Genomic DNA, 12480 nt, shown 5'->3' on the forward strand with positions numbered 1-12480 from the left:
GTAGGCACAGGGTGTGCATTGTTTTGCAGAAACGGAGAGTGAGCGAACCGAATCACTTATTTTGTATTTTCAAAGCTATAATATTATACAAAAATTCATTGTATTACCTAATCACTAAATTAAGTTCCAATATTTATTATAATTTATTAAATGGTTACCATTGTAAGCAGAGAGTAATAACGAGTACAGAATGCAGAGGAAAGAAATTTTAGCGTTAAACGTGAACGTGTTGAAGGAGCAATTATCATTGCTTAATTTAGCTACAAGTGGTAGAGAGCAGACACTGCAGGACAGACTTGTAGCAACTTGTATCAGGCCAGGACTCTGCAGGAGCAAATAAAGGTGTATGAGAAAATTCGTAGCAGTCGCCCTCAAGTGCTTGATACGGCTAAATCTTATAATACCAACGAAGACAAAAATCAAGATGTGACCAAGCAGCCTTTCAAAAAATGTTTCAAGTGTGGAGATCCTTCACATTTCGCAAAGGAGTGTAACAAGCCCATTAAATGCTACAGGTGCGAACAGCACAATTTATGATGGACGTTGATGCACTACGAGCAGTACAAACAAGTGGCCCAACGATACCAAGCACGTGCTTGTTACGCGCGGGACCCTTTAACAATTAGGGCAAAAATGCGAGTTCGCGAGGAAAAGACATGAAACCAAATACTACAAATACTACAACAAAGATTGAAGCAAATGAGATAAAATTTTAGTTTTTAATACGGGGATAGACGTTGAAGTGCAAATTAAATGATAACGATTGTTATAATTTTTACATAGAACACGAAAAGGCTCATGCAGAGTAAAATTTGATGCACATCGAGGCAAATTAAGAGGGTAATAATTTCGTGTTAGTCTAACGGGAACATTAAAAGTTAAACGGTTTACCAGTTCTACGGAATCAATATCACCTCTTATAAGATTTTGCATAAAAATAGTACCAAGCATTATTCTACGGTTTTCAAGTGTAGGTAAATTAAGCAATAGTAATCTACTCTGGTAGGAAGGTAGCCTTACGTTTTGATCCCAGTTCAAACTACGAAGGGCAAAAAGAAGAAATTTTTTTTGCACCGACTCAATACGGTCGATGTGCACTTGATATTGTGGACTCCAAACTGAAGAACAATATTCCAAAATAGGACGGACAAGGGAGGTAAATAATAATCTGGTTGTATAAGGGTCATCAAATTCCTTTGACCAACGCTTTATAAACCCAAAAACACTCATAGCTTTATTGACAGTGGCCATTATGTGGCAATCAAATTTAAGTTTTGGGTCGAGAAGAACACCTAAATCGTTAATTGAATATATACGGTCGAGTGGTGTATTTTGAAGAGAATAACTAACAAACGTAGGAGTGCCCCTATAAAAAGTCATAACGTTGCATTTAAGGCAGTTCAGATTTAAAAGGTTGTACTCACACCATCAATATCTGACTGTAAGTTGAAACCGGACCCTACATCTTTATATGATAAACAAAGCTTAACATCGTCAGCGTACATTAGTACACGAGAATGAGCTACGATAGAGGGAAGATCGTTAATAAACAAAGTAAACAGCAAAGGGCCTAAATGACTACCTTGAGGAACTCCAGATGTCACGTTGATCATTTTAGAAACAGCGCTCTTAAATATAACCCTCTGAGTCCTACCATTCAAGTAACTTGAAATCCAAGTTAATAGATTACATGGGAACCCAAGCTGATCTAATTTGAATAAAAGGAGAGAGTGGTTAACAGAGTCAAAGGCCTTACTAAAATCTGTATATATAACGTCAGTCTGCATGTTATTCTTATATCCATTTATTACAATAGATGATAATTTAAGAAGGTTGGTGGTGGTCGATCTTCGCTTAACAAAACCATGCTGACACGGTGATATTAGCGAGGAACATAAATGCTGCAAATGAGAATGCTTTAGGAATTGCCGACAATTTAGAAATGCCTCTATAATTCTGGGCATCCGCCTTCGCATCCTTTTTGTGGAGTGGAATAATGAAAGAGTCCTTCCAGATAGTTGGAAAAACTGATGATGGAATAGACAAATGAAAAAGTTTAAGAATCGGTCTACAAATGGTTGAAGCACAAAACTTAAGCACACTCCCAGGGAGTCCATCAGGACCGGGAGAATACGTTGGCGTTGTTGTTGCTAAATCCTTTAAAAGAGAACTTTCGGTAATTACAGGGGTAAAAATACAATTAGCCCTATTTAAGTGGTTAGGGTAGATAGGGTTTGACCAAGCAGCCGAACTATAAGTAGTTTGGAAAAACTCGGCAAATAAATCCGCAATTTCAGAATCCGACGATGCCTCTTTTGAGTTTAAACGTACCGATGAAGGCAATGCCGAAGACTTACGCTTGGCATTAACGAAGTTATAAAACTGCTTCGGATCATTTGAAAACTCGAATTTACATCGATTTAAATACATGGAATAGCAATGACTGTTGAGAACATTAAAATCTGAACGAGCCACAACATATTTCGCAAAATCAGATGGCTTTCCCGTTTTTTTATACTTTTTATAAGTGTTGGATTTAAGATTTTTAAGTCTTTGAAGCTCATTGTTAAACCAAGGAGGCCTGTTTAGCTTCGGAGGAAGACTGTTAGGCACGCATTCGTCAAAAAAAGTGTTTAAAACGCTATAGAAAAGTTCAATTGCACTGTCAATATCCATGCAATTGTACAAATCAGTCCAATTATATTGAGAAATCATGTAGTTTAGTTTATTATAGTCACATTTACGAAAGCATCTCCTTTTAGTTTGAGGAACTAAAGGAGAAAGGGTATCAGTACAGGGGAGGCCAATTGTCAATTCCAAAGTTGGATGATATCGGTCTTCAGGTACAACAATTGCGTCAATTCTAGCTACAGTGACTTCATGCGGATCTAAAACAAAGACTAGATCTAATTGTCTATTTAATAAATTTCGTATAAAGCTTACTTGCTGTAATGATAATTCTAAAAGGCCATCCACAAAATCATGGGCGGATAAAGGAGTAGCGACAAGTGAGTCAGTGGGAAGAGAGCAAGAGATATTTGGGAGATTAAAGTCACCCAAAACAATCAAAAGGTCTCTGTTGGAAAGAAAGGATAGAACAGATTTTAAAGCAGACAGATGGTGCTCATAAATTATTAAATCAGAGCCAGGAGGAATATAAGAGCAGGTTACAAAAATAGATAAGGATCGGTCCTGTAGGTGTTAAAGTTCATTGACAAAACTTCAGAGTCAGATATCTCTGGTTTCAGCCAAGTCTCCGTAAAAGCCAAAATATCTTCATTAAATGCAGAGGAGTCAGCATAAAGCTTTGGTAGCTTCATATTTAGTCCTCTAACATTTTGATAAGCCAAAAATAAACCTGTTAGTTTTTTGGCACAGTGGAAGGCCTATTATTAGGCACAGTGGAAAGCCGATTATTAGGCACAGTGGGAGGCCTGTTATTTGTTCTCGGTTTATTGGGAACAAATTCTTTTATTACCAAATCATCATTAAGCCAAAAACTTTCAGAAAGTAGTACATTAAACACATCAGGCGGAGCAAATATTTTAAAAGAAGATATCCTACGGGCGTACGAAAATCGAAATTGTTTAACTTCAATGTCCTCGGATGGGAATTTTTCACGTATGAATTCCATAACATCCTCAGATTTGGTATCCGGGGTAAATCTAGAAACAAACAATTGCTTCCTATGTGGAACAACTGAAAGTTTCTTACGCCCCCCAGCAGCAGTCTGAACCTCACTCGGCTGGGACCCAGAAGCGGTTCCTACTGCATCTACGGTCAGCACCGACTTCTGTGCCTCAGGTTGGCATCCAGAAACAGGGTCACCTCCGGAACTGGCTGTTACCATAGGCACAGGTGGCTCGCTTATCCCTGTGCCAACCGGAACTGCTGCAGCTACCGAGTTCAATGTTTTGTTTTGTTTCACGGTCTTATTAACCGCCCCTGAGCTGGCTTTTTTCCGTTTAGGCGACTCGGTTAATAATAATTTCTTATTATTAAATTGGTCGCAAACTGAGTTGAACCCGTCATTGAGCTGTGTGAAAACTCGTGAAAGGTTCAATAGTCCGTCTCGAGTCTGCCTCATAAAGCTGCTCATTTCGACTGTCCTTTCCTTGCAGGACTCACATGCCCACATGAGACCGGTACGCATTTCAATGAAGTCTTTAACTCTGCCAGTAAATCCTGCACATTTGACGTGCATGACCGAATCGCAGAGCCAGCAGATAATAAAAGAATCTTTGGTTGACATCGGAAGAGCACAACTTTTCTTTATACAGATAAGGGCCATTTTATAGGAAAAAAAGATTATTCAAAGAAATAGAAAATAAAATGTGGAAAATATACCTCGAGTAAATTTGGCACTGGGATCAAATTCCAAAACCGCAAAAAACACAAAAGTATAAGAGCGCGAGATCGCGAATTAAGTCGAGAGCAAGAGAGCGCGAGAGAAAAAGTGTTCAATGAGCTTGGCTTTTGGGGCACCAACAACAAAACGAACGAACAGTTACAATGTAAAGCGAGAGAGAGAGAGACTATGAGAAAAGCACCCAAGAGTCTACATGAAATTTGGCAGGTTCCGAGAGAGCGAAATTACAGTTATAATAGAGCGGAATATTTATTTATTTAAAGTTAGCAAATATCTGCCAACATAAACATAGTACCCTACTCACATCAAGTGGAAGGGGGCAGGGACAGGTAAGTTAGGATGTTTGTTACAATTAAATTAACAGAGCATTCCGAGAATATCAAAAAATACAGTTCATTATATTGCGAACATAAAACGCGAAATGGATCATGTAACTCAAAGTTAGTTTTACAAATATCGAGGGCAATTGGTCGAAAGTGCCGAGTAGACCTTACAGGAATGGAGAAACGAATTTGACCAAGAAGGTAGCTTGAATTTACAAGTCCAGTAATTAATTTGTGCAGGAACATAACACCATGGCACGTTCGACGATCCTTGAGGGAGGGCAGGTTAAGTAGACGCAGTCTATCCACGTACGATGGCAGGTGTCGATGTGTTTCCCAGTTTAAACCACGTAGAGCAAACAAAAGGAACTGTTTCTGTACCGACTCGATAAGGTCCTGATAAATGGTATATTGGGGTGACCAAACACACGAGCAGTATTCAAGAATTGGACGAACCAAGGAAATGTATAAATGTTTTGTGGTGTAGGGGTCCTCAAATTCCTTCGACCAACGCTTAACAAAGGCAAAAACGCCTTTTGCTTTACTAACTATTATACCAATGTGATTAGAGAAATTTAAGTTGTGGTTGAATAACACTCCAAGGTCTGTAACGGAATTTATGCGTTCAAGTTCATTCGACCCAATAGAATATGTAGTTAGGAGAAGCTTCTTCCGATAAAAGGACATAAAGTTACATTTAGAATTGTTCAAAAACAACAAATTTTTGATGCACCATGAATTCAGATTGTTCAGATCAGCTTGCAAAAGTGCCTGGGAATCGGGATTCGATAACGGCAAACAGAGTTTTACGTCGTCAGCATACATCACAACATGAGCAGAGAGAACAACTTGGGGCAAGTCATTTATGAAAATTCCAAACAGTAAGGGTCCAAGGTGGCTCCCTTGCGGAACACCAGAGGTCACGTGAACAAGGTTTGAGACTGTGCTTTTAAAAGCAATTCTTTGAGTTCGGTTCGTCAGGTAGGCTGAGATCCACTTAGTCAACGTGATCGGGAATCCTAATAGTGTTAATTTTTTCAATAATAACTGATGGTTCACGGAATCGAAGGCTTTACTGAAGTCCGTAAAAATAACATCGGTTTGATTATCATTTTTAAAAGCGCTTCTGATGACTGAAGTAAACTCAAGAAGATTTGAAGTCGTTGATCTTCGTTTCATAAAGCCATGCTGAGTTGGGGACATTACTGAGCTGCATTGGTGCTGTAGCTGAGCGGTAATAAGCTGTTCGAAAAACTTGGGAATTGCGCTTAGTTTTGCAATACCACGGTAGTTTTTAATGTCCGACTTGCTTCCCTTTTTATGAAGTGGAATGATAAAAGATTCCTTCCAAACTTCAGGGAAAAATGAATGAAGGAGGGATATTTGAAACAGTTTAGATAGCGGTTTGCACAAGGCATCAGCACATTTTTTTAAGATACAGCTCGGTACAAGATCAGGGCCAGAAGAGAAAGACGTCTTGATTGTGTGCAAATTTTGTAAAACATCGTCCTCACTAATTAGGGGAGTGAAAAAGCAGTTGGAATGAGGTAGAGGGTATGCACAGTGGTCGGCCCCATAGGCCATAAATAAAAAATTAAAAGCTAAAATTTTCGCTAAAAGTGTGCCAACACTGTCTCCTTATAGCTCAAACTTTTTTAATCAGCTGTTATTTTTGTTTTGATCCAGCTGTCCTCTTTAGGAATAGCAGTTAAACATAGACGAACAAAATTTATCGGTTTTGCAGTTTTTCGAGTTGCAAGTGACGACTATAATCAAAAAATAAAAACTGTATTTAAAAAAGACTCTGACAACAATGGAACTATTAAATATTGTAAACAAAGGTATTAGCTATTATATTTAATTATATTCATGTATTTAGAATGTTGTGTTTAGTTTTTAATAATTTTTGTATACTTGTCCAATTTTATTAGGAAATAATATGTAAACTAAAATTTCACTTAGACTTTTAGTTGTGAAGTTAATCGAAGTTAACGATCAAACTTATATTGAAATATTAACCAATCTTTACAGATTATTTTGACCAAATTTCAGCTGCTAGTTTTTGCTAGCCGCTGCGTTACCTTAAAAAGAAACACGTGGTCTCGCCGTTTTCAATAGTTTTTTTTCGTTTGTGAAACAGTGCTTTTTGTGGTGTGGTTTGTGATAATTGTTTTTAGCTTCGTCTTCGTCTTTCTCTACGTCTCTGTTCGTTTTGTTGTGATTGTCATTTCAGTTCATGTGTTCATTTTCTTTTTATAAATTATACATATTTATAATTTCATATTATTCTCTGTTTGTTTGTATAGGAGCTTCTTACGAATGCGAACTTAGCCGCATTTATATGTATAATAGGTGGTGTTCCGAGACGGGTAAAAATTCAGTCAAGACTCAAAGTATATATCAATTTTTAAAATTGAAAATAGAGAATGATGGCTACGTAATGAAAGCTGAATACTTGGATGAATTGGAAAAATGCGTTAATTATTGCTGCAAGAGATTTGAAATATATTGGCGAAACTGCTCTCGAAATAAAGCATTCGTTTTGGAAAAGTATTCGGATTGGTTTTCGAAAAATGAATCGTTTTCATTTAATTTCGATGTACACACTACAGATGTAAATAATGTTGAGCGTGGTCGTCCCAAAATTAGTTTTTCTGAGTGTTCAAGCCGAACAAAAAGAAGACGGATTGCTAAGATTGCTGATTTAGATGAATCTGCTGCTGAATATTTACGTTCTGCGGCTGTTGAAGAACAAATCTCGCCTTTGAGTGCTAATGAGGTTATTTCGCTTATCACGGAAGCAAATTTAACAAAGCACCAATATATCCTCATTAGGGAGTTGGTTAATAGTAAACTTACTACAGAGCTATTTTGCAGCTATGATAATATTTTAAAAGAAATAAAAAAATGTTATCCTGAAAACATAACTATTAGTGAAGCACATGCAGAAGTGGAGCTTCAAAGCTTATTAGACCACACAACAAAGCGCATTATCGAGTTGCAGGATAATGTAATAAATGATGTTGTCGACGATCCTTCCTTATAGGGAAGTGGGGTTTCGACGGAAGCTCTGGATACAGCGAGTACAAGCAGAAAGTGGAGAATAATAATTTGGAAGACAGCCACTTGTTTGTCACTTCATATGTTCCGCTTGTCCTAGTAGCAGCTGAAGACACTTCCAAAATTATATGGAAAAACCCACGACCCGCATCCACACGATATTGTCGACCTGTTCGATTTCAATTTTTAAAGGAATCAACTGAACTGAGTATCAAGGAGGAAATATACTTTAAAGACAAAATTAATAATCTTGTTTCGACGAAAATAACTGTGGGTAATAAAACAATATATGTTCACCATATTTTGCAACTCACAATGGTTGATGGCAAAATTTGTAACGCATTATCTAAAACTCCATCTTCAAAATGTTATGTATGCAACGCGAAGCCCACAGAGATGAACGATATTCAGACAAGTTTAGAAAGAGAAGTTCATCAGGATCGATTCCAATTCGGACTGTCACCTCTTCATGCATACATACGATTTTTTGAATATTTTATTCATTTGTCGTACAGACTTGATGTACAAGTCTGGCAAGTTCGTAGCGTTGATGGTAAAGAAAAAGTTCTTCAAAGAAAAAGGAATATTCAAACAGAATTTCGTTTGAAAATGGGATTGATCGTCGATAAGCCGAAGGTTGGTGGTTTTGGTACATCGAATGATGGAAACACTGCCAGACAATTCTTTGGTAATCCTGGGCTATCATCAGAAATTACAGGCCTAGATAAAGACCTTATTGAAAGATGCGCAACAATATTACAAGCACTGGGTTCAGGATACAAAATTAATGTGGACAAATTTAAGTCCTTTGCTCTCCAGATAGCCTTTGATCTGACAAGGACATATTCATGGTATTACCTTCCGCCTACCGTTCACAAGATTTTAATTCATGGACCATCCATAATTGAACACGCTCTAGTGTCGATTGGGGAATTGTCAGAGGAAGCTGCTGAGTCTAGAAACAAGGACATAAAAAAATTTCGTCTGCAGCACACAAGAAAAATTTCTCGAATAGCCACAAACGAAGACCTACTCAATCGTCTTCTTCTTTCGTCTGATCCTTTTATAACAGGACAACGAAAGTTACCCCCAAAAAAGAATTCAGTTTTCAATAAAAATGTTTTTGATCTTTTGGAATAAAATATACGTGCTAAAACTAGAATCAAAATGGTTCGGTCTTAAAATGTTGATATATGGATATAGAGCAGGGGGTGTAACTTAAGAAGTAGGTTGAATATAAACAATTTTTTGTTTTTGTTTTATTTATTATATTTTTATAGAATTTTGGAAAAAATTTAAAATTTTTATCTTCACTATAAGTATTTTTGGCCGCCCTCCCCATACAAGCCCGACCACTGTGGTATGGGTAGGAAGAGGTGTTATCGTAACTAAAAGAAGAGTACGTGGACTGGAAGAATTGTGCGAATAAGTTCGCAATATCGGAGTCGCTAGAGGCGGATATTGTATCAAGATGAAGGCATGATGGAAATAGTTGCGATTTTCGTTTCGAATTAACAAATGCGAAGAACTGCTTGGGATTGTCTTGGAATTCGATTCTGCAACGGTTTAGGTAACTGTTGTAACAATCGGAATTGTGGACTAAAAAATTGGAACGAGCAATTAGATACCTAGAATGGTCAACTTGCAGCCCAGTTCTCTTATATTTCTTAAAAAGTCTAGACATGGTGTTTTTAAGGAAAGAGAGTCGACGAGAGAACCACGGAGAGAGAAAAAGAGAGAGAATACAAGAGCAAATTTAGAGAGTGCAAAATAACACCAACAAAGCCAAGATATTAAACAAATCTAATGGAAATTGTTAAAATAACTAAAACCACATACCCGTTAAACAGGGAGATCTATTTAAAACACTAACGCGATTTTTAGGCAAACTTTGTTAGTAAGCTAAACACAAAACACTTGCGAAAAAATCACAAAAATAAATCAAAAACTCAGAGCACAGGTAAACACAACCGTTCACAAGCGACGCTAAATCGAAAAAGGCATCGAATTGTCCAGGTTCTAGGGTAGCTGAAACGAAGGATGGGAAAAGTGCCAACACAATGACGAAGCATGCTAGCAGCAGTGGCAAATGCATTTTTAAGGACATTTCCTGTAATGGCGTTCGATTTTCCGCCTTGATCGATACAGGCTGTGATCTCTGCCTTATCCGTGATGACGTAGTTGAGTTGCTAGGAAATATCGAGCTCGTTAATGAAAAGCGCAGTCTGGTCGGCATTTGTAACAGAGAGTTAAATACTCTAGGCAGTTTTGTAACCCAAGTGGCGGTAGACAACGCTTATTTGGACGTAAACTTTCATGTTGCTAGCAGAAATGATATTAAGTATTCAGCAGCCATCGGGAATAGCATTTTGAAGCAAGTGGACTTGATATTCTCAAAGAAGTCGGTAAAATTTCAAGCAAAAGAGAACCATAACAGCCAGGAGTCCGTTACTACAGAGAAATCAGTTGAGCCAGAGCTAAATATATTTCAAGAATACCCTCAGGTGTGTCTGTTTGCTGAAAGTGAGGAGCCTGAGATCGACGTCGCTCATCTGGAGAGATCAATTGCTAAAACTGTCAGAGCTTTGACAAATAACTACAAGCCAGAGAAGAGAAAGGACAGTCCCATACAAATGAAAATTTTGCTAAATGACGAATATCCAGTCTATGAACACCCTCGACGCATTTCACATGCAGACAAGTCGATCGTAGACAACCAGGTTACAAAATGGCTATCAGAGATGATTATCCAGCCAAGTTCATCTGAGTATGCCTCACCTGTTGTCCTGGTACCGAAAAAAGATGGCAGTAAGCGGCTTTGTTGCGACTATAGACGGCTAAACGCGAAAATTGCCAAGGATCATTTTCCGATGCCACTTATAGATGATGTCATTGAAAGACTGCAAGGAAACAGCCTTTTCACAACACTTGACTTAGCGAATGGATTTTTCCATGTACCAGTTGAGCAGAACTCGAGAAAGTATACATCTTTCGTGACACATGCAGGGCAATTTGAGTTCTTATATGTCCCGTTTGGAATATCTAACTCACCAGTCGTATTTTCAAGATTCATTTATGCAATTCTACTGGATATGGTTCAAGACGGTACAGTCGTAACATACATGGATGATCTCATTATTCCCTCTAACGATGTAAACGAAGGAATCCACAAGCTAGAGCGTGTCCTCAACCGAGCTTCAGAGTTTAATTTGAAAATTAAATGGAGCAAATGTCAGTTTCTCAAGGGAAAGGTTGACTTTTAGGGTTATATGTCGAAGGAGGAACTATAAGACCATCTGAAGCCAAAACGCAAGCAGTCAAGAACTTTTCGCTTCCACATGACCGAAAGAGTCTTCAGCGTTCCCTCGGACTAACATCCTAATTTAGGCGATTCATTGCAGACTTCGCGTTCAAGGCCAAACCACTTTCTGACTTGCTTCGTAAGGACATTCCATTCCGATTCGCCGAGGAACAACTCGCAGCACTCGAACAGCTCAAAATAGCTTTGATATCTGCTCCGGTGTTACGTTTATATAATCCAAAAGCTCAGACGGAGATACACACACGGAGATACACTATGCACGGCTATGGAGGAGTTCTCTTGCAAAAAGATCCGGACGATCAACAGTTGCACCACATACAATACTTAAGCCGAAGGACAAAGCCAGCTGAAGAGAAATACCACTCTTATGAACTCGAAGTGTTGGCTATAGTCGAAGCTTTGAAGAAATGGCGGGTCTATTTACTTGGGATAAAATTCAAGATCATTACCGACAGCTATGCATTTATTCATTTAAGAGTTTCACGTTGGCCATTGTTTCTCCAGGATTACGACTATGTCATCGAACATCGAAGTGGCAGCAAAATGAGGAACGTGGACGCCTTGAGCCGAGTTTCATGTCTAATGCTGGAAGACACTTTGCATCACAAACTGCAGTAAGCACAGTCGCAGGATGAATGGGTTCGGGCAATAATGGCAGCCCTTGAGAACAGCACGTATGATGACTTCTTCGTTAAGCATGGCATACTGTACAAGGATCCCATCAAAGAGTTGATCGTGGTGCCGACTCTGATGGAGGAAGAAATCATTCGCATGGCCCATAAGCAAAGACATTTATCTGTAAAAAGAACTCAAGAGGCACTTGAGAAGACATTTTACATACCGGATTTCTCGAAGAAAGTAATAAGAGTGGTCAAGAGTTGCGTCGAATGTATAATTTCTGAGGTCAAGGCAGGCAAAAAGGGAGGTTTCTTAACACCCATTAACAAGGACGAAAGGCCGTTGGAAACATATAATGTTGACCATGTAGGACCAATAGACCAGGCCAGCAAGAACTACAATTACATTCTCATTGTAATCGATGCGTTTTCTAAGTTTGTCTGGCTTCACCCGACAAAAAATACAACGGCTGAAGGAGTTATTGATCGACTAACTCGTCAAGCGGCAGTGTTTGGAAACCCTGGGCGTATAATATCGGACAGAGGAGCAGCGTTTATTGCAAATACATTTAAACAATATTGCGAAATATTGGAGCGGATCCACAAGATCGTGATCCCAATGTTAGCCAAGCTTTGTCAAGAAAAACCGTGTAGCTGGTATAAACATCTAGAGGTCGTACAGCAAGTGATGAACAGCACACCCCCAAGAAGCACGAGATTCTCACCTTTTAGGATATTGACAGCCGTTGAAATGAGAACAAACAAAGTAACGGAGCTGAACACATTCCT

This window comes from Drosophila takahashii, chromosome 3L, assembly GCF_030179915.1.
Source record: "Drosophila takahashii strain IR98-3 E-12201 chromosome 3L, DtakHiC1v2, whole genome shotgun sequence".
In the NCBI taxonomy this organism is placed as follows: Eukaryota; Metazoa; Arthropoda; class Insecta; order Diptera; family Drosophilidae; genus Drosophila; species Drosophila takahashii.